General features: G+C 40.5%; 1 protein-coding gene across 2 annotated transcripts in view; it reads right to left on the bottom strand.

The window, feature by feature from the left end:
• Positions 1-17,109, bottom strand: part of STK17B (serine/threonine kinase 17b) — a 44,369-nt gene extending 27,260 nt beyond the window's left edge. Inside the window, exons 1-3 of one of the 2 annotated variants that reach the window (XM_019939238.3) lie at positions 17,094-17,109; positions 16,717-16,849; positions 13,950-14,069 (exon numbers count right to left, since the gene is read on the bottom strand). The gene's annotated coding sequence lies outside the window, so the exon portion shown is untranslated. Of the gene's footprint in view, positions 1-4,660; positions 4,987-13,949; positions 14,070-16,716; positions 16,850-17,093 lie in introns of those variants that run through there. The other variant, XM_004328262.4, reaches the window with a different exon arrangement.
• Between the last annotated feature and the right edge of the window lie 5,095 nt (positions 17,110-22,204).

The following is a 22,204-nucleotide window of genomic DNA, read 5'->3' as shown; positions in this document are numbered from 1 at the left end:
CCGCGGCGGGAGGGGCCCCGGCACTGAGAGGCCCGCGTACCGCAAGACAAAACAAACAAACAAAAAATATTCATCACGATATTCATTTCAAGGTTATCATATAAAAATGTTTTATAAAATAGAATACAGCATATAACACTAAATAAAAACATCTAGAGAATTAAATTATCTGCTTTGATCCGTGCATTAGCTTCCCAGTAGCTACAAGTTCAAGTCCTTATAGCATGCACACAAAAGCCTTTGAGGCCAGGTACACACCAGCTTCATTTCCTGCCACACTTGTAGCTCATCTTTTGCCTCCACATCTCTCTTATACTCTCCTGTCTGAACATCCTTTCTACCTTTCTTTAAATGCAAAAACTCTTCGTATGCATCCTTCTTACCTCAACAAAGAATGTCATCTCCCCCAGGAAGCTTTGCCTAAAACCCACAGGTTGCCTTTAATGCCTGTCCTTTACGCTTCAAATAGGAGGAACCTTGACATACCTCTTTACCTCAACATGTAACATGTTAGCCTGCAATTATATTTAGTGTCTGAAGGGTTGCAACCATTTGCTTTCATGCCTAAACTCCCAGCACGGTGTCTGGCACCTGGTAGGAATTTTTTTAAATGTCTGATGAACTGAATTCTTAAGAATTATGAAATATAGCAAGAAGAATTTTTAGGTACATCTCATATCTTCAAGGGTTTAGCAGAACTTGAGATCCATCTTGAAATTATCATATTGGAGCTTCAAATGCAGCTAATCTCTGCTTAATTCAGTATTTGACTAAATATAATAAGAAATATTTTAAATTGCTATCAGAGAACTTCAGTTCTAAACAGGATAGCCATAGTCTGGAAACATGGATAAAATTATAATATCATATATTGTAATATAATACCAACGGGCCATTTATTTTGTATTTACCTATCTTTCCAAACTAGGTGGCCACATGATACTATACCTACTTCAGCTAAGAATATCAATATTTTAAGAGCTGCCTCAATCAGGAAATCCAGACACTTGTCCTGCCAAGGACTGATAAATCAAGATCTTCATGAAGTAAATTTGAAAGGCAATGGAAAGCAAAGTAAGGCACAAGATGAGAGGGGAAAAAAACTTTTTCTTTCTACATTAGCATTTATAGCTACCAAGTTTTCCCTAGGAAACAGAGGAACTGTAGATTTATTTATCTAGAATCCATCAGAATAAAGGAAGAACTTTCTGCTAGTGTGGTAAAAGGATCCATTTTTAATTAGTCATTGATCAGAAGCAAAGTTATTTGTGTAGGGAAAGGGATGATGATGATTTTCAATTTCAAGGAAGAGACTGTTCCTTATATGTATTCTACTAACAGGTTTGTTTGTTCTATTAAGATTGAATAGAAAGCATAATTCAAGAATTTAATCCTTTGAAAATCACAACAGGAAGCCAGCTAACTGACTCTAGTCTAACTAGTCTATCTAGTATATACTATCCAAGGGCTAAAGTCCCAGGTAATGACCCCAGGACTGATTCTGTACCATGACAGGTAAGTCCTGGTGCTGTCTCTTCTACCTTCAGAAGAAGAATTAAACCCTATAATTATGGACCAGGATGGAAAGATGTTGAAAACAGAAATATAGTGGGCCAACAAACACACAGTGCTTGTCATTCATCAGATGGAAAATTAAGTTTCTGTTGTAAAATAAAGCAGTTTACTTACAGCATCTCTGAAGTACTGTTTATTCAGTAAGTATTACAATGCAAAACGGAATATGATCCTCGGATTACAGATGAAACTATCATCTCACTGTTAATATTAAGATTTTTAAATGCTTCAAGTATAACGATTCCCTCTTTTGAAGAAGTGGCAAAGGGTCCAGGGTGCAGCGACACATTGCATATAAATATTAAAAGAAACTGACTAGTTTAGATGTTTAAAGTGGCACTGAAGTTCAAGGTTAAATATATTTGGGGGGAAAAAGGATAAATTAAAGAAATAAAAAATGAACAAAGTATGTCTTGAAAATTACATTTGTCACAACATATTTATATAAAAATATGCGACTTAATTCCTAAGTACATTTGTTAATTATTTGTCTATTATCTATTAATGTCTATTATGATAATAGACATTTGTCTATTATCAAAGAAATATCCTTTGATAATACTCTATAATAGAATATAAAATACTTAAAAACAAAACCATTGAGGGACGTCCTTGGCGGTCCAGTGGTTAAGACTTCACCTTCCAATATGCAGGGGGTGTGGGTTTAATCCCTAGTCTGGGAGCTAAGATCCCACATGCCTCGTGGGCCAAAAAACAAAAACCCCAAAAACGTAAAACAGAAGGAATATTGTAACAAATTCAATAAACACTTTAAAAATGGTCCACATTAAAAAAAAAAATCTTTAGAAAAATCATTGAATTTTGTCATCAATATTGTGGAAAATTAAAATAACTAAAACATATAAAGTTTTCAAAAGTGGAAAGTAAGTACATAAATGACTTAATGTCTTTGACACAATCAATACCCACAGAACACAAAGAATTCTTTTTAAAAAAATTAATCAAAATCCTTTAAAAGCAGTACCTCTAGAAGCACTGTCCTACGTAGCTGCCAATTTTTTTTACAGGAAATATGCACTGCAATATAACATACGTGCAACTGTAAGACAATTTTAGGATTAAGTGAAAGTGTCAGCAATTGATTTCCTTGATTCCTGGGTTTTAAATTAGGTCTCTAAGAGAAAAACAGGGAAATTTTGATAAGGAAATTCTCTCTTATAATTATCAAACAGCTTCAAAAACAAAGCTTTTAAAACATATTTAACTGTTTACTTAACACCAGTAAAACACTGTCAGTGCAAGTCTAAAGATAAAATTGTAAACATGCCATAAAATGCCTGTACCTTCCTCAGCTTTGCTGTTAATACGCTGACACAGTGATCAATTTGTCAAGTCCCAACGTTCCTAAAAACTGATTCTATCTTAACCAAATTGTAATTCACTATTCAATGAGCCCAAGAGAAACTACAACCATTCTGTCCACACACAAAAATGAAAGGCCTTCAATAACACAATTTTTACTTTTAAAACTTGAATATATTGCCATGTAAATACATTTCACTTCAATTTCAGATCCATAATTTAGAAAAATGATGTAAAATGTATGATATGTACCTCAAAAATAAAGCAGCTATTAACAACTTCAGTTATTAAAATATAAGAAAAACTTTAAAAAACTGAACATCTGCTCAGAGGAGGATGAAGGGGGAAGAAGAGAGATCTTAAACTAGGACATTGCTTCTATGGACTAGCTTTTTCAAAAACACACAATTTTACGGGTGTGTGGTTTAACATTTATAAAACAAACATTCTGGAAGTTGTTGAAAACTACTTCTGGACAGTTTACTATAAAACTATAAAATGGTGAATCAATGACAAAGTAGGTTTATCATCTTTTTCTTTAATAAAATTGTGCTCCCGGGCTCAAAATGCCAAGTTACATTTGCTGCCACTTGCCCAATCATCTCAGTAGACCATGCTGTCTCAGGGCACATTCTCAAAGGCTTGAGAACCTAAGGGGGTGACACCATATCAAACATCGCTGCTTATCATCAGTACCAGGGATGTAAACATTACGTTGGCAAAACAAACAGTGAATGTGACACACCGACCTAATATAATTGAATTCTGATCAGCATGTGGCTTTAAAATGTTTTCTCTTCCTTAATTTCAATTTGCAAATTGATGTTGGAGGGCCTCTAGTCCCATCACAGGCAGCGGAAGAACGAACATCAGCTACCAGCTGCCCATAAAGTCTCTTTCAACTTCGTCTCTACTTGCCCCCCTAAGGGAATTCAAATGAAGAGCTTTTCCCTACACCAAAACAAAGAGCTGGGTAAATGTCAAAATCGTAGCCGTCACGTAGTTGTATAGTTTGAGGATGGGTCGTGTACCCTTTGCGGTTTACATGGCGTCAAAATAAAACCAGATCGCTAAAAATCACAGAAACAACTACAACTCGACTTCTCTATTCACTGACTTTAAAAAACTGTTCACAATAGTAACTGAAAATCCCCCACAAGATGAGCACAAACTTCTCTCCAGACGAAAGACAGCTGTGAGCAGGACGTGTCCATGAGTCCAGATGTGAACACGTCCTGTGCCTACACCACAGCTGTAAACTCGGCAGGGACCTGAAGGGACCACGTTGACGCGACGTGGAAGGGACGCGATCGAGCCGGTCGCGAAGGGGGCCCCCACGGGACGCGACCCAGGGAGAGTCCGTGCCAGCCAGGCGACGGCGCGCACACAGTCAGACAGACAGACACACACACACACGAGCGCGCGCGCGCGCTCCCCGCGCTGAGAAGGGTACTGGGAGGACCAGCCGCCGCTCCCAGCGCCGAACCCGAGGGAACCAGGGAAGCAGGACTCCAGCCGATATGCGGCGAGGGATTCGGAGCAGTCGGGCCACCTAGGGGCGGCGGTGTCTGAGCCCATCTTCCCCAGGCCAGGGGTCAGAGGGGACCCCGGATCCGCCCACACCGCCTGGATCCCTCCTCGGGACCCCTCCCACGTTCTGGGTCTCTGTTCCACGGGTAAAGGGGGCTGGTTCAGGGGTTTGGAGTCGCAACCCCCAGTCCACCCGGCAGGACCGCGGACGCGCGAGGCGGAAGACACTGACCGCTCAGGCAGCAGCAGGTTCTCCCGATGCTGCCCCCTCCAAGGGGGCTCCAGTCCCGCCCCACGCAGGTGGGCACGACAAGACGCGTTCTCCAGCTCTAGCTCCGTGAGGTGCCGGGTAGCTCCAAGCGTGGCAGGACCCACTTTTACTCTTCTGGACAACGGCCAACAGTTGTGACCTGACCTCCCCGTGAGGTGGCTCCCGGCTACGGCGGCGAAGACGGTGACGGAAGGTTACAGTTGAGGTTTGAAAACTGCAGCCGCGTTGCGGGGCAGAGCTGTAGGCTAGAACCCACCCCCTCAGTCGCGAGAGCCAATCCGAGCGCGCATGGAGGGCTGGGCTGTCACGTGAGGAGAGGGCGGGGCGCCAGCCAGCGGCGCGTGCTGCGAGGCGGGGCTCAGTGGTGTGGGGGTGCGGCCGCCGCCCGGCGGTCGGCAGCTGGGCGGAGCTGCAGAGCAGGTGGGGCGCGCTCTCGTAATTGCTGCGAGAAAGGAGTGAGTAGGGCGCCAACCTGACCGCGCACGGGGCTGTAACTCCGACCCAGTGCATCCCGGCCTTCAGAGTGGCAGTCCACGCGGCGTGAATATCTCAGACTGGGGAGAGGGAAGAAGGAAAGTTAGTCGCTGCTTCTGACTCATTCCCAAACTTCTGTGCCTGTTTTCTGACTCTTCCCGGTCGTCTTCCTTATCACCTGAACACACTCGGCCAGTGGAGAGTCCAGTTTGCTCGAACTTGGCAAGCATCAGCATCGCTGGGGGATTTATGGAACTTGGGCCCCACCGCTAAAGTCCGCTCCAGCGAACTGAGTTCTTCTGAGGCATGGTTGAAGGCAGTGAAAAGAGAGTCCAAATAAGATGAATTGCTGTTTTTGCATATAGGGTACTAAGGGAAAAGATGAAAGCTCCTCAGCAAGCTACTCAGGATCTGTTCTCTCTTCGAGAGAATGAAAAATCTGAAAGTCCTGTGCAAGACACAACTGCGGGATTTTTGTTTGTTTTATATAATCTAGGGTTGGTTGCAAAGTATATTTACAGTAATTGTAGAAGACTATTGAGAAAATATGTTGGGAGGGGAATCGTTCTCCTTGAAAAGACTTCAACACTCAGTCAGCATTTAAAGAGGAGATTTTCTTGTTCTATCCCAGTAAGCTGAGCAAATTGTCATCAAGCCGTCCATTTGCTCTTCCGTACTGTATGCTTCCCAAGATAAGTGCTTAAAATGCCTCACAGTCATCTACTCGTCTCCTTGCTGTTACTTAACTAACTCATCCCGGTTTAATGTGTCTAGTCCCTAAACCTTGTCACTTGCAGAGTATTGCTTCCATCCATCTCATTTCTTGTTGCTAACAATTGGACTGACAAGTTAAGATGGAGGGGAAAAAAACCCTGCATGCTGAAATGGACTTTTCAGCTATTATTATCTAAGAATCCACAAACAGTGAGACTGTCCCCGTCTTTTCTTTTATGAACACAAGGGTGGTTCCTAGAAGTCTCAGCACCAGCACTGGAACCAGTAACCTCCGGAAATCTCACAACCGCAGCATGGCGCGGTGATTTCTGTTTTGCCCGTGCACGCGCGCGTGTGTGTTTAACTCTGGACCTCCTGAGTATCAACACTTGATCAATAGCCAGCTCTTAGCAATCTCCTCACACTCAGTCTATCTTCCCTTCTGTCTCTAATCCCATGTAACCACATCACTTCACACCTAGATGCAAAAGTCACTGCCTTAAACCAACCCTCCGTGTGGTCACAGGTCCTCTGCTCTAACCAATCATCCTGCTGGGCTGATAGGCCTTTTCATGTCTTGTTTTCTCCTGCCTCTGCCTAGGCTCCAACTTTTCACCATCCTCTTCATCAGCACCTGTTCATCAATTTCCAACTTGAAGAAGTTACCCCCTCCAGAAATCACAAATCTTTGCTGATTTCTACTTTCCACTCCCAGCCCGATCACCTCTTTTCCCTCTGTCCCTGGGTGCAGGGCTTATACTTGTTCCCTGTGTTTCTCTTATGCCCCTAAATAGATTGTTAACCCTTGTGCCTGATGTCAGATTTGCCAGCTAGGATTTAGCTCAGCTACTTACTTGGTCTCAGGCACTGTGGTTCAAGTAACGAGGGACTCCTGGTGCCGAGGAGGAGACTGTACCATCTGTGACCTTGCAGTAACATTCAGGAGTCAGCACATCCCTTCATCCGACCTCATTTACCTAAAGTCATTCATAGCCGTGTCAAAGGTGCATGTTCTTGCTCTCCTTCCCTTGAGTGGGAAATCCCCATGTGACCTAATGGTCATTCTGTAGTCATTGCCTCTGACTGCACAGTTCATTAAATTGATCCTTGAATGCCACATACTGACCAGAGATGGTGGTTGTTATGGGCTGAATATGTTTCCACCAAACTGATACACTGAGGTCCTAATACCCAGTACCTCAGAAAATGACTGTATTTGGGGACAGGGCCTTTAAAGAGAATTAAAGTAAAATAAAATTGTATAGTTGGGCCCTAATCAGAGACAAAAAGATTACACCATCAGGAAAATGAAAAGGCAGCCTACTGAATGGGAGAAAATGTTTTCAAATCATATATCTGGTAAGGGGTTAATATCCAAAATACATAAAGAACTCACACAACTCAACAGTAAAAAAACCAATCCGATTAAAAAATGGGCAGAAGATCTGAATAGACATTTTTCCAAAGAAGATATGCAGATAGCCAACATGTACTTGAAAAAAACACTCAACATCACTAATCATCAGGGAAATGCAAATCAAAACCATAATGAGATATCACCTCTCACTTGTCAGAATGCTTATTATCAAAAAGATAAGAAATTACAAGTGTTGGCGAAAATGGGGAGAAAAAGGAACACTTTTGCACTGTTGGTGGGAATGTAAATTGGTGAAGCCACTATGGAAAACAATATGGAGTTTCCCCCCAAAATTAAAGATAGAACTGCCTTATGATCCAGAAATTCCACTTCTGGGTATTTATCTGAAGAAAATGAAAACATTAACTGGAAAAGATATATGTGCCTCCATGTTCATTGCAGCATTATTTACAATAGCCAAAATATGGAAACAACCTAAATGTCCATAGATTGATGAATAGATAATGTTGTATGTATATGCAATGGAATATGATTCAGACATAAAAAGGATGAAATCTTGCCATTTATCCAATATAGGTGGACCTCGAGGGCATCATGCTAAGTGAAATAAGTCAGAAAGACAAAGAAAAATACTGTATCATCTCACTTATACATAGAATTAAATACAAAACAATACACAGTCACACACTCACATACCCACACACTCACACACCCAGCTTATAGATACAGAAAACAGATTGATCGTTGCCAGAGGCAGGGGATGGAGAATGGGAGAAATGGGTGAAGGGGGTCAAAAGGTATAAACTTCTAGTTACAAAATAAATAAGTCATGGGCATGTAATGTACAGCACGGTGACTATAGTTAACAACACTGTATTGCATATTTGAAAGTTGCTAAGAGAGTAGGTCTTAAAAGTTCCCATCACTAGAAAAAAATATTTTTTTGTAACTATGTAAGGTGGCAGATGTTAACTACACTTACTGTGGTGATCATTTTGCAATATATACAAATATCAAATCTTATGTTGTACACCTGAAACTAATGTTATATGTCAATTATACCTCAATTTAGAAAATAATTTTAAAAAAAAGGGATTATGACACAGACAACACAGACTAAAGGATGACCATGTGAGGACACAGTGAGAAAGTGGTCATCTGGAAGACAAGAGGAGAGGCCTCAGGAGAAACTAAAACTACCGACACCTTGATCTTGGAATTCTGACCTCCAGAACTGTGAGAAAATAAATGTCTATTGTTTAAGCCACCCAGTCTATGGTATTTGTTATGGCAGCCCTAGCAAACTAATACAGTGGTGCTCCTCAGTCAATCCAAGTGAATCCCCATCAGTGACCAGGGATGCTGGTCCTTTCTGATCATGCCACCATACTCACCACATTCTCTCCAGGGAAAACGACCATTCCCAATCGCACCAGGTCAGCCACCACATGCTGACCACACACTGACCAGAGAAGTTGGTCCTCCTTGATCATACATTTACTCCCTACAGATGCAGAGAGGGGGGCAGAATTTTAAACAGAGGAAAAGACCCCAAATTCAAAACTCCTGCCCTTGACACATGCTCCTTCTGAAGAAAGCCTTACCTGTTATTTTTGTGTCAAGATCCTACAATTCAATCCATGTGGAAAGAGCAAAACAAGTACTACTATCTCCAGGTAGCACTATCTCCAATTGAATACACCAGAAATTTGTGGCCAGACTAACGGCAGCCAGACTCGGGTTGGCCGGGGTGTGGGCTAGAGTGGCGGCAGGAACAGCCTCTGAAGGCACTTGACTCAAACCTCCACCCAACAGGGGTACTCATGCTGAATGGAGACAGGCTAGTCCAAAAAGATCCCCTCTCTGGAGGTAGGAGTGCCGAGTGTACTCAGATGGGTAAGTCACGGTACATTTATCCATGGTGCCTACAGCAGCCCAAGTTTGGAAGCATTGGGGACCACAGAGACCTTGCATCCCCTGGCTCTCTTCAAACACGCCCTATTAGCAAAGGTAATTAGGGCAAGTCTTTCCCGACAAGAATAATGACTCAGACTGGTACAAATGTCTTCCTCAAAAGGTGACACTGTTACTTTCTCCAAAGCACCAAAGCATGCAGCGATGCCAGAAAAAAAGAAAAGAAATATCATGCAAGCCACATATGTCATTTTACTTTTTCATATTGGCCATGCCGCGCAGCATGCAGGATCTTAGGTCCCCGACCAGGGATCTAACCCTCGCCCCCTGCAGTGGAAGCGCGGAGTCAACCACTGGACCGCCAGGGAAGTCTACCATGTATATAATTTTATATGTCCTCATAATCACATTTAAAAAAGTAAAAACAGATTAAATTAATTTTAATAATATATTTTACTTAACCCCATATGTCCAAAATATTGTCATTTCAACATGCAATCAATAAGAAATTATTCATGAGATATTTTACATCCTTTTTTAATATTGTCTTAAATCTGGTGTATTTTACATGTACAACACATCCCAATTCAGATGCTAAATTTTCATCAGAAACACTTAATCTGTATTTAGACTGTACAAAATTTGTTGAGAAAAGATTCATATCCCTACATTGTTTCAAACATAAAGGTTTTCAATAACTGAATACAGTATTAGTTTCTGAATTCAAGTTTAATTTAAATGACATAAAATTATAGTTCAGTCACACGACATTTCAAGTGTTCCACAGCCACACGTGGCTGGTGGCTACTGTATTGGACAGCACAGGTCCAGAGGGCTAGAAATATGCCTTCTAATTGCCTCTAAACCTCGAATTGTTTAATGCAGTACTAGACACAGTGTAGGTTCTCGGTAAATCATGGCATCAGAAGAGTTTGGAACTTCAAAAATCCTTAAGGTTCAGTAGATTAATTCTCTTATATTAGGAGGAAAACCTACAATGGGCGAAGTTAAGGGACTTGCAGAAGATCACACAACTGAACTACTGGTGCATATCTGGACAAGAATTTAGGTCTCCTGATTTTTAATCCTGAGGTCTTTCCACCTCATTACATCAGACATACTTCAGGAAAAAAAAAAAGATTTTTAAATTTATTTGAATAGTCACTTGAATGATACAGGCAAAGAAAAACATACTTATATCCTAGTTGTATTTGCATAACCTGATAAAGACAGTGCATTCTAGAATATTTAAGCCTCCTTCCACTGTGGTCTGCGGTCCAGGTAGTCTCATCTGTCAGTCCCTCTTACCTCCACCCGTCACTGCTTCCTCTCCTTGGAGCTGCCTCACTGCACATCCCCCCCTCCCCCGCCCACAGAGCATCCGGCCACATTTTTCTGTCTGCAGCTGTCCTCTCCCAGCTGTCTACCACACTTTGTTTAAGGTTGTGCTTCAGAGAATTCTTTATATTTGCAAATCAAAGTATTCAGTAGAAACTTCAGCAAAGTTGGAAAAGAGCTACTATTCTCCAGCCACAGACACACCAAGCTCTGAGGTCCTGCTTCCTGAGAGGTGTGTGTGTGTGTGTGTGTGTGTGTGTGTGTGTGTGAGAGAGAGAGAGAGAGAGAGAGAGAGAGAGAGAGAGAGAGAGAGAGAGAGAGAGAGAAAGGATGGATGTGTGGTTAAGTGTGTGACATCAGACAGACCTGCACTCCAGTCCCAGTTCCACCCATTCCTAGTTGTGTGACTTTGGGCAATCCTCAGTTTCCTCCTTTGTAGAATGAGGATAATAGTAATAGCTTCCTCTGTGAGATTTCAGTGTGATAGTGCAAACGGAGCCCAGTGCCTGACAAGAGTAAGTCCTCCGTTCATACAAGCTGATGTTATTTTCCAGTGGTCTGTGGGCTCCCTGAGGAGGACTATGTGTAGCTCTCGGGCTCAATACCACACCTCGTGACTAGCAAAATCCCTGAGACATAGTAGGTCCTAAATGAATATTTGTCAAATGAATTTATAATATGCTTATGATTTCCCTCAAATCTTATAATGGATGCTAAGAGACATAATTGGGGGGGAAATGGTGGTAAGGAAAGGGGAGAGGGAGGTGGCTGCTTCCCCCTTCAGAATCTACCTGGCGGTGGCACCCAGGCTCATAATGAAACTGTAAGGTCAACAAATAGTGATGTCCAGGGCTATGTATGATAAAAGAATTAGAGTCATAGTGTTTAAAGGGGAGTAGATATGGAGTGGAGCAAATAAATAAGTAAAGGTGTAAAACTGTCATGTATTTGATTTGAGTAGATAAATGTCTACTAGTTCTCCCCATCAAATCTCCTCCCTTTTCACCTCTAAGACACTTCCTTTACCAACTGCAAATTCCATGAATCATGACCTGGTGTAACATTCCCCAGAGCACATGGCAGGTAAGAAGTAATAAAGCTTCCAGGAAACCTTCACTAAGTGAGTCTTCTTACAACAAGCAGTCACAGGTATAGATAAGGCAGAGCTAACTTTTAACTCCCTTCTTGGGTGACCTTTGCCTCAAGTGGCTTAGGTTGACAGCATGAGTATTGAGAAGGCCAATCTACTCCACTAGCTGAGTCCTTTCATGGCATGAAAGTGGTGGTAATGTAGGAAATGATAATGATGATCACTGCGTATACAACAAGTATATAACAAATGCAGGAGGAAGGGGCTAGAATGATCCATGTGGCAATAGATTTGAGTTAGAGACATCAAGAATATTTAAAGCATCCTTGCGTCTTTTCAGTAGTTAGCCTTCCCTTTAGATTTATAGAGTAGCACGTTATAACTTCATTTAAAGAAGAAAGAGATATAAGTGTAGAGCTGTTCAGAAACTCTTTAAAGGGCATAGTTTATGAGAGAGTGGGCCTGAAATTTACTAGCTGTGAGATTTTGAGCAGGTTATAATATCTCTATGCCTCTGTTTTTTCATCTGTAAAATATAAATAAAAATATACTTACCCCTTAGGGTACATAGTAACAATAGGCCATAAATACTGATCCTGGCCCTGTTCTAAATTTGCTGGTTGTGTTAACATTTAATCCTCACACTCCTGTGAGTAAAGTGCCCACTTTGAAGATAAGAAAATGAAGAGACAGGGAAGTTATATACTTTCCCACTGTAACCTGAGTTACTAGTAGAGTACTAACAAGAGTTAAGCTTACTCTCTATAAGGCTTTTTACTATGGATATTTAAAAACTGTAGCTGTGAACAATAGAGAACAGGCTCTTGGATGTTTAATTCTTCTTAGTCGCTGGAGTTCCTGCTCTTTTCATCCTTTTGTTTCTCTCATACCTACCATTACAAAATTTCTCCACTGTTAAAATAACTTTACAAATAGATAACAAACGCAAGAGGAAGTTGGGGGGTAGAATGAACCATGTGGCAATGGATTAGAGTTAGAGATGTTGGTATGAACTAATGTTTAGTTTAATAAATGCAGATGTTTACATATAGATTTCTTTATAGATATCTGTGCGTGCATGGGTTAATATACATACACATCTCCTTGCTCTGTCAGCTGAGAGCACGGAATAGCAATGACACCCCAATAAGCACATCTATCACTCAGGTCTTGTTTTTTTGTTTTTTTTTTTTTGTGGTACGCGGGCCTCTCACTGTTGTGGCCTCTCCCGTTGCGGAGCACAGGCTCCGGACGCGCAGGCTCAGCGGCCATGGCTCACGGGCCCAGCCGCTCCGTGGCATGTGGGATCTTCCCAGACCGGGGCACGAACCCGTGTCCCCTGCATCGGCAGGCAGACTCTCAACCACTGTGCCACCAGGGAAGCCCCCAAGTGTCATTCTTATTACAAGTGTCATTCTCATTACATCATATTATGGGTACCTATTATCAAAATGACTTATGACTAATGTTAACTTTGATCACCTGATTGACGTACTATATGTCAGGGTCTTCACTGTAAAGTTACTCTTTTTTTCCTCCATTTCCATATTGTGCTCTTTGGAGGAAAGTCACTATGCACAGCCCGCACTTAGGAAGTGGGGAGTTAGGCTCCACCAACTTGAGGGTGGAGTGGCTACATAAATTATTCATATTATTCTTCTGCATGGGAGAATTGTCTATTCTTTCCCATTTATTTATTCAATCATTTACATTTATCTGTACGTACTCATGGATATTTATTTTATACTTTGGGATATAAGCCAATAGTACTTTATTTATTGTGTAGCTCAAATTGTCCCAGCTTTGGCCATTGGGGTCTGGTACAGTTGGCTCCTGAGTCCCTTTGACATACCCCCATCATCGTGTGGCCATTTTGTTTGTTTGTTTGCACTTCCTTCTTTCTGATACTACACAATGTTCCAGGCTCATCTGTCTGTTTCCTGCCCCAGTCCTAGAAGCATCAATTTCTCCAAGGAGCTTTGTTTCCTTTTATTGGAGGAAGATATTAAAAACCAAGACCGGGCTTCCCTGGTGGCACAGTGGTTGAGAGTCCGCCTGCCGATGCAGGGGACACGGGTTCGTGCCCCGGTCCGGGAAGATCCCACATGCCGCAGAGCGGCTGGGCCCGTGAGCCATGGCCGCTGAGCCTGCGCGTCCGGAGCCTGTGCTCCGCAACGGGAGAGGCCACAACAGTGAGAGGCCCGCGTACCGCAAAAAAAAAAAAAAAAAAAATGACACTTGGCCTCTGTGGTCTTCCTCCCCCAAATCCCATAACCCCATTTCAACCACGAGAAAAACATCAGACAAATCCCAGTTGAGAGACATCCTACAAAATACCTGACCTGTACTTCTCAAAACTGTCAAGGTCGTCAAAAACGAGGGAAGTCTGAGAAACTGTCACAACCAAGTGGAGCATACGGTGGCATGATGACTAAACATAATGTGGTGTCCTAGATGGGACCCTGGAACAGAAAAATGACATTAAACAAAAGCTAAGGAAATCTGAATAAATTATGAACTTTAGTTAACAATAATGAATTAATATAAATCACTATTTATGACAAATGTACCCTACTAGTGTAAGACACTAATAGGGGAAACTGGTTGTGGGGTACTCTATGGATTACCATTGCAATGATTCTGTAAATCTAAAACTGTTGAAAAATAACAAGGTTGTTTAAAACAAGTAAATGAGTCTATCATTGCTTACAAGATCCAAAATTAGGGAACTATAGAATCAGATATTAGAGTTGGTAATAAGCTTTGAGATCAAAGGAGAGGACAAAACTCCAAAAAATAACCAAAATACATTCCCACTATTATTTTTGCAGTCTATTCAAAATATCATCATAATAGTAATTTGATATAGGCTGAATCCTGTCACCCTCTGAGCAAAATGTCCAAGTCTTGGGTAAAAATATATGTGACAGGATGTAGAAGAAGATCCAGAGAATTGTGTGTTTCAGTATAATATATATCATCTAATTACAACCACAAAGTAAATCTTTTGTCTAGCAATTCTCAAGCTGTGGTAGGGAGACCCCAACACCTTTTTAGGGATTCTCCAAAGTTGAAACTATTTTCATAATAACACTAAGATGATATTTACCCTTTTCACTCTTATTCTCTCACAAGTGTATGATTCAGTTTTCCAGATATGACAGAATGTGTGATATTACAGAAGATTAATGTAGAAGCAGATATGAGAATCCAACTGCTTTCTATTAAGCCAGAAATTAAACAGATTGCAAACATGTAAAACAATACTGCCCTTATTATTTTCTTTTGTTTTGGATAGTATAGCTATTTTCATAAAACATGCCATTTATGTTAACATGTAACTGTTGTTATTATTAAGGTGTAATTATTATTTAAAATAAACTAATAAATATTTTAAAAATTCCTCTTTTAATTTCTAATATGGTAAATATTGATAGATACAACCTACGCAAGCAAAAATTCTTTGAGGTCCCTAGTAATTTTTGAGTGTAGAAAGTTTTGAGAACTGGAAAGATTGAGAACTACTGTACTAATCATAGTGACCAGTTTGCTCTTTCAGCTTTGAGACAATTGTCATTCTATGGTCACCTTGTATCCTAACCCCTCCAGTGTTTTGAGAATTCCTCACCTTTGGAGTCTATGGGAATGAATATGCCAAATACTCATGTTCCCAGCCTTATGCCTTGCAGCTTGTGTCGACAGCACAGATTGCAGTGTACAATCCTGTATTTGGGCAGCAGTGGTATCTTCACCTGAACAATCCACATATGTGAATCTGGATATTATTCACGGTTATCTTGTCCTGACCCTGGATTTCCAGCCTGGATCTCTGTTCTTTGAGCTGCACAGTATCCTTTAAATAACGTTCCTTTTCAGCTTTAATCATCCAGAGATGCTTAATTGCTTGCAATTAATAACTCTGACTATCCTACCAAAAATTGATTTCTTAGTTAACTTCTGTAGTTATATATCTTGACCTCTTTTAACATCAGTCTTTCTGAAATCGCACAAATCATCCAAGGTTAATTAAAGGAAAGAAAAAGCAAACTAAACTTACCCTTTGCTTTATCTACTATAGAAAACAAGCAACTACATAAATAAATTTAAATGTTTAACATTTTGAAAGATGAAAAAAATGTTGGCCTTCTCTAGCTCTAAACTTTTACCGACATTTTGGAATTGTGATCCAACTTTCAACCCGCAGAGTGTAAGATTTTCATGTGTTACTTCCCAGTTATGCAATTTCTATAAAGCAGTCAAGAGGATCTGAAGAGAATGACTTATGATGCCATGCCATGTGCTTAGCTCATTATAAGTCATTTCAAGGCCCTCCAGCCATTCTGAGCCAATCAAAACAGAAATGTTCTAACACATTTGAGAGTATCTTGTTTTATAGAGTGCTTAAAACGGGCAAAAAAAGCACACTAGATTTCAAATGTACCAAATTATCCAGAAAGGATTTTGAAACTGGTTCCTATTAGGTTACTTTTCATTATTATTTAATGTGATATATAAAATATAATGCTTTTCTGTTTGAGCTCCTAGGGCCTGGAATAGTTCTGCCTTTTATAATTTTGCAAGCAAATCTTAAAGTATTTTTATGCTGCTCACTTTCTTGCTAGATTTCAAAAGTGAAAAGTATGAGGCCAAGTTAGGCCCTACAGATCTTCCCAGTTTTATGCTAACTCAGATTATGAGGGGCTTAAATTAATTTTGACTAGAAAAAGCATCTTCTTCTACAATTGAAATACTACCTCAGATTAAGGATCCTTTGAAGTAGTGTCTCAAAATAATTTAGGGAAAACATACGAGGGAAGTAACCCATTGCTTTTTCCCTCTTATGCGTTTGATTTTCCAGGTGTGAGTGTAGGGGGTCCTGGATCTGGATATCTCCACATTTAACTTCTCAGAGGAAAGGTCTGTTTACAGGAGAAGTCAACAGAAAAGCATACACCCACTCTGAGCAAATCACCCTCTGAGCAAAATGTCCAAGTCTTGGGTAAAAATATATGTGACACCCCACTCTGAGAACAGGTTGAGGAATTGAAAAACAGGCACACATTATAACCAATAATAACGTATTCTTGCAAGCTTAATTTAGGGGTGCACCTTTTAAAATATGAGGTTTTTGAGCACTTTGCAGATGATTATCTTGGTGTATTTGAGAGAAGCTGCATAGACATGAACTCATTTGTCTTCATTTTTTCCTGTCTCTCACCCAGGGCATCTTTTTCTCCACTTGCTAAGAACAGGAAATGGCAGAAAATAAAGATTTGATCAGTTCCCATTACCTCAATGAGACTTGCTCAGTTTAACTTAGGCCAACAGCACCTTTATATTTGCCCCAATAAATTACACAATGTATCAGAATAGACTAGTTTTGTATAGTTTTTAACTCTCTTTTAATCTTCCAAGCCTTGAGTTCTTCTCACTATTAAAAGCCTGTCTCGAGAAGGTTGCTGTTTCAAAGTAAAAGTAGGCGGTACCTTTGAGACAATTTCCATTACTCAGTGACCTAGAAAAATCCCCTTCTAGCAGCTCCGTCTTGAGCAGGTGTAAGAAGCTTCTTGGCCAGCCATGCATGTGAATGTGGCACAGGATAGGCTAATATTAACAGCACCTGAAATCCGGACAGCATTTTAGAGTGAATATAGAGCTTTCACATGCAACATTCTGTCTGAGCCTCAACAGTCCTGCGTTTACTGTAAGCAAGGCTAGAACTGTCCCATGTTACAAATGAGGAACTAGACTCCGAGAGTGACTTTCCCAACTGAGGTGAAGGCTCAGTCTAGAACTGCAGACTGTAGACCATCTGGGCCACCGCTAAGAGAGAGGATTATCCAGAGAGCGAAATCATCTGACCGTTTTTCACTCCTCTCCCCTCCCCCCCCTTTTCTGAAACATTATAGGAAGCCCTACGATTGAGCAACCATGGATATTGGGGAAGAAAGGAGTACCCAAAGGCCGGATGGCAAGGCAGGCTGAGCCTCTTGGGTAGCTTACCTGCGGCTACGTACAGCACCAGGAGCCCTGTTATCACCCCAAAACTTAGCATTCACTTCTCCCCAACCGGCCAGACCATGCTCGTTCCCTGGATTGCTTGAGGCCATTTTGGGTGAGAATTAGGAAAGTCAGGAATGATTTACCACCTGAAGTAATAAGATTTAGCACAGAACTGAGAATTCCAAATCAATAGCCAAGGTTTGACAAAGAAATTTAAGAGAAAGGAATGTACCTGCCTTTAGAAGTTGACATTTCTGTAGTGAGACTACATAAATACAAAGGATTTAAGTTTTGTAGCGAAATGCCAGGAATGTGCTAAATAAAGCACGGCAATACGTTTTTCGTGCAAGATCCTCTGCATATGTCATTTCATTTAACTCTTACAACCTGCCTTGAAGTCGCCATTATTATTCTTGTTTCTCATATGAGGAAACTCAGGCTCAGAGAAGCTGAGTGACCTGCTTGAAATCATACAGCTAGAAGTGGAGACAAAATTTGAACTCAGACGACAGATCCCATGTCTTTCTCAGTATACTGCACTACATCCTAAGTAGTAGGTTACTTGTTCTTATTTTTTTATTTCTCTTTGTGTCCCATCTCCGTAACTCATTATACAAATGAGTTTTTTTAATATTTTAATTTCATTTTTCCTTCTTTCTTTATTGGCTGGAATAACTTTTATAAAGAGACATTTACAATCATCCATTCTTTGGTTGCCTGGAGGTACAATAGGGTTCATTAGGAAAAGTCAGAATAAATAATTCTATTGTATAACAGCTTACAAAATAATGAGTTTGTATTACTATAGCGAAAAGCTACTTACCTCGCGGTCCAACTTCTAAGGAACAGGAAGTATGCAAAAAACTCTTCTGAGAAGCAGAATAGACGTTACAACAAGCGTTCCTATGTGAGAAGGCTGTCTTTGGTGGTGATTATGTCTTTTACGTATACTCTGTAATTATCTGGGATGTTATAAGACTTCAATGATAGGATACTGCAGGAGTTTTCCCTCTGATCTTTCCGTGAGTGGCTGCTCTTCCACCTCGAGTTCTCACCTGTCCATCGCTGCGCCCGGTTCTTTTAGCACTTTTTATCATAATTAATAATTATGGATTTATTTCTTACTACCTGTCTTCCCCATTAGATTGTAAACTCTCCACAGACAGGAATCATGTCTGCTGTATTCAGCAGGGTTTCTCCAGCACCTATAGTGATGCCTGACACATAGTAGCAATTCAATAAATGTTGATTGGATGAATGGATGGATGGATGATGGATGGATGGATGGACAAAGTGAATCATTCCCAGAAGAGTTTCCAAAGATCGGAGGAATAGGTGAGTTGGTAACCTGATCCAGGGAAGGCTGGATAACTTTGGGGGGCTAGGGTGGGTCAGTCATCCTTTCCCTACAAATAGGCCTGGAAGCTGGTGTTTTCCCAAGGACAATACACAGGAACTGTGAGGCCAGTCCACCAGGACAGAGGGGAAAGGGAAATCAATATACTAAGCATTACCAAGTGCAAAGCAATGTGCTAGAAACACATTATCTCATTTAACATAAAAGCACTGTATGAAAAAAGAATTATTTCTATTTTACAAAAGAAAAAGGTGAGACTCAGACTGGTGAGGTTGCCCAAGGTCATGCAACAAATAAGTGGCAGAGACAGACTATGGAGCTAGATTGGCATATGTCAAAGATGATACTTTTTATTTTAAGCAAATTCACTTTCTTTAAAACGTTTCTTAGAGATACAGATGTAGAGAACAAATGTATGGACACCAAGGGGGGAAACTGGTGGGGGAGGGGTGGTGGTGTGATGAATTGGGAGATTGGGATTGACATGTATACACTAATATGTATAAAATAGATAACTAATAAGAACCTGCTGTATAAAAAATAAATAAAATAACATTCAAAAATTCAAAAAAAAGTTTCTTTATTTATTGGCCTATAACTTACATACAAGAATTGATCCTATTTTAAGTGTACAGCTTGATAAAATCTAAATATGTATACATCCTGAAACCACCATCCAGATAAAGAAACAGGACATTACTAGCCCACTAGAGGTTCTTTGCACTTTGTCTCTGTCAATATTCCCAGTGCTACCACTATTTATTTTTTTGCCAAAATATATACATATATATATATATAAAACGTTTTTATTGGAGTATAATTGCTTTACAATGGTGTGTTAGTTTCTGCTTTATAACAAAGTGAATCAGTTATACATATACATATATCCCCATATCTCTTCCCTCTTGCGTCTCCCTCCCTCCCTCTCTCCCTCCCTCCCTATCCCATCCTTCTAGCTGGTCACAAAGCACCGAGCTGATCTCCCTGTGCTATGTGACTGCTTCCCACTAGCCATCTATTTTACATTTGGTAGTGTATATATGCCCATTCCACTCTCTCACTTTGTCCCAGCTTACCCTTCCCCCTCCCCGTGTCCTTAAGTCCATTCTCTAGTAGGTCTGCATCTTTATTGCCACCTTGCCCCTAGGTTCTTCATGACCTTTTTTTTTTTTTTTTTTAGATTCCATATATATGTGTTAGCATATGGTATTTGTTTTTCTCCTTCTGACTTACTTCACTCTGTATGAGAGACTCCAGGTCCATCCACCTCACTACAAATAACTCAGTTTCATTCCTTCTTATGGCTGAGTAATATTCCATTGTACATATGTGCCACATCTTTTTATCCATTTGTCTGTTGATGGATACTTAGGTTGCTTTCATGTCCTGGTTATTGTAAATAGATCTGCAACGAACATTGTGGTACATGACTCTTTTGAATTATGGTTTTCTCAGGGTATATGTCCAGTAGTGGGATTGCTGGGTCATATGGTAGTTCTATTTGTAGTTTTTTAAGGAGCCTCCATACTGTTCTCCATAGTGGCTGTATCAATTTACATTCCCACCAACAGTGTATGAGGGTTCCCATTTCTCCACACCCTCTCCAGCATTTATTGTTTGTAGATTTTTTAATGATGGCCATTCTGACTGGTGTGAGATGATATTGCATTGTAGTTTTGATTTGCATTTCTCTAATGATTAATGATGTTGAGCATTCTTTCATGTGTTTGTTGGCAATCTGTATATCTTCTTTGGAGAAATGTCTATTTAGGTCTTCTGCCCATTTTTGGATTGCATTGTTTTTCTGATATTGAGGTGCATGAGCTGCTTGTAAATTCTGGAGATTAATCCTTTGTCAGTTGCTTCATTTGCAAATGTTTTCTCCCATTCTGAGGGTTGTCTTTTCGTCTTGTTTATGGTTTCCTTTGCTGTGCAAAAGCTTTTAAGTTTCATTAAGTCCCATTTGTTCATTTTTGTTTTTATTTCCATTTCTCTAGGAGGTGGGTCAAAAAGGATCTTTCTGTGATTTATGTCATGGAGTGCTGTGTCTATGTTTTCCTCTAAGAGTTTTATAGTGTCTGGCCTTACATTTAGGTCTTTAATCCATTTTGAGTTTATTTTTGTGTACGGTGTTAGGGAGTGTTCTAATTTCATTCTTTTACATGTAGCTGTCCAGTTTTCCCAGCACCACTTATTGAAGAGGCTGTCTTTTCTCCATTGTATATCCTTGCCTCCTTTATCAAAGATAAGGTGACCATATGTGTGTAGGTTTATCTCTGGGCTTTCTCTCCTGTTCCATTGATCTATATTTCTGTTTTTGTGCCAGTACCATACTGTGTTGATTACTGCAGCTTTGTAGTATAGTCTGAAGTCTGGGAGCCTGATTCCTCCAGCTCCATTTTTCTTTCTCAAGATTGCTTTGGCTATTTGGGGTCTTTTGTGTTTCCATACAAATTGTGAATTTTTTTGTTCTAGTTCTGTGAAAAATGCCAGTGGTAGTTTGATAGGGATTGCCCAATGCTACCACTATTTTGACTTTGGTCACAACAGGCTCCTGTTGCCTGTTTTTAAACTTTATACTGATGGAGTCTTACAATATGTCCCCTTATATGTCAGGCTTCTGTCTACAGGACTCATCCATGTTGTTGCTTGCAGCAATAATTGATTATTTTTCATCACTGAGTTATATTCCAGTGAATTGATATAAACACAACTTATTCTACTATTGATGGACAATTGCATTATTTCCAGTGTTATTAATAAAGTACTATGAACATTCTTGATTGTGTGTTTTGGCGGGACATACATACTCATTTCTGTTGGATATCCACTCAGAAGTGAAATTGCTGCTCATAGCTATTACAAATGCTTCTGCTTCTTGCATGAATCTGACATGATTCTATTCCTAACTCTCTAGTATCTCAGGAAGATGGGGTTCTCATGTCTGGACACACAGTGGGTGAAGTAGACTCTCCTCAAAGGATAGAACAGACTCTAACAACTGGCTCATGAATGTGATTGAGGCAAATGGACCCACTGAGAGAGAAGTGGGACATAGCAAAGGGAAAAACATTTCCCCTTTGATCAGAGCCACAGACACCTCCAGCAAAGGGGATACTAATGTCTCATCAAAGCAGGTCCAGAGCAGGATACCAGAGCAGGACTCTTTCATGTAAGGAAGTGCCCACCTCATGTAGCAGGTCAAACACCAGACAATTACCACCACAGTTATCAAAT

This window comes from Tursiops truncatus, chromosome 7 (assembly GCF_011762595.2).
Source record: "Tursiops truncatus isolate mTurTru1 chromosome 7, mTurTru1.mat.Y, whole genome shotgun sequence".
NCBI lineage: Eukaryota > Metazoa > Chordata > Mammalia > Artiodactyla > Delphinidae > Tursiops > Tursiops truncatus.
The sequence above is the reverse complement of the archived record's forward strand: the minus strand, read 5'-3'. Positions and strand labels throughout refer to the sequence as shown.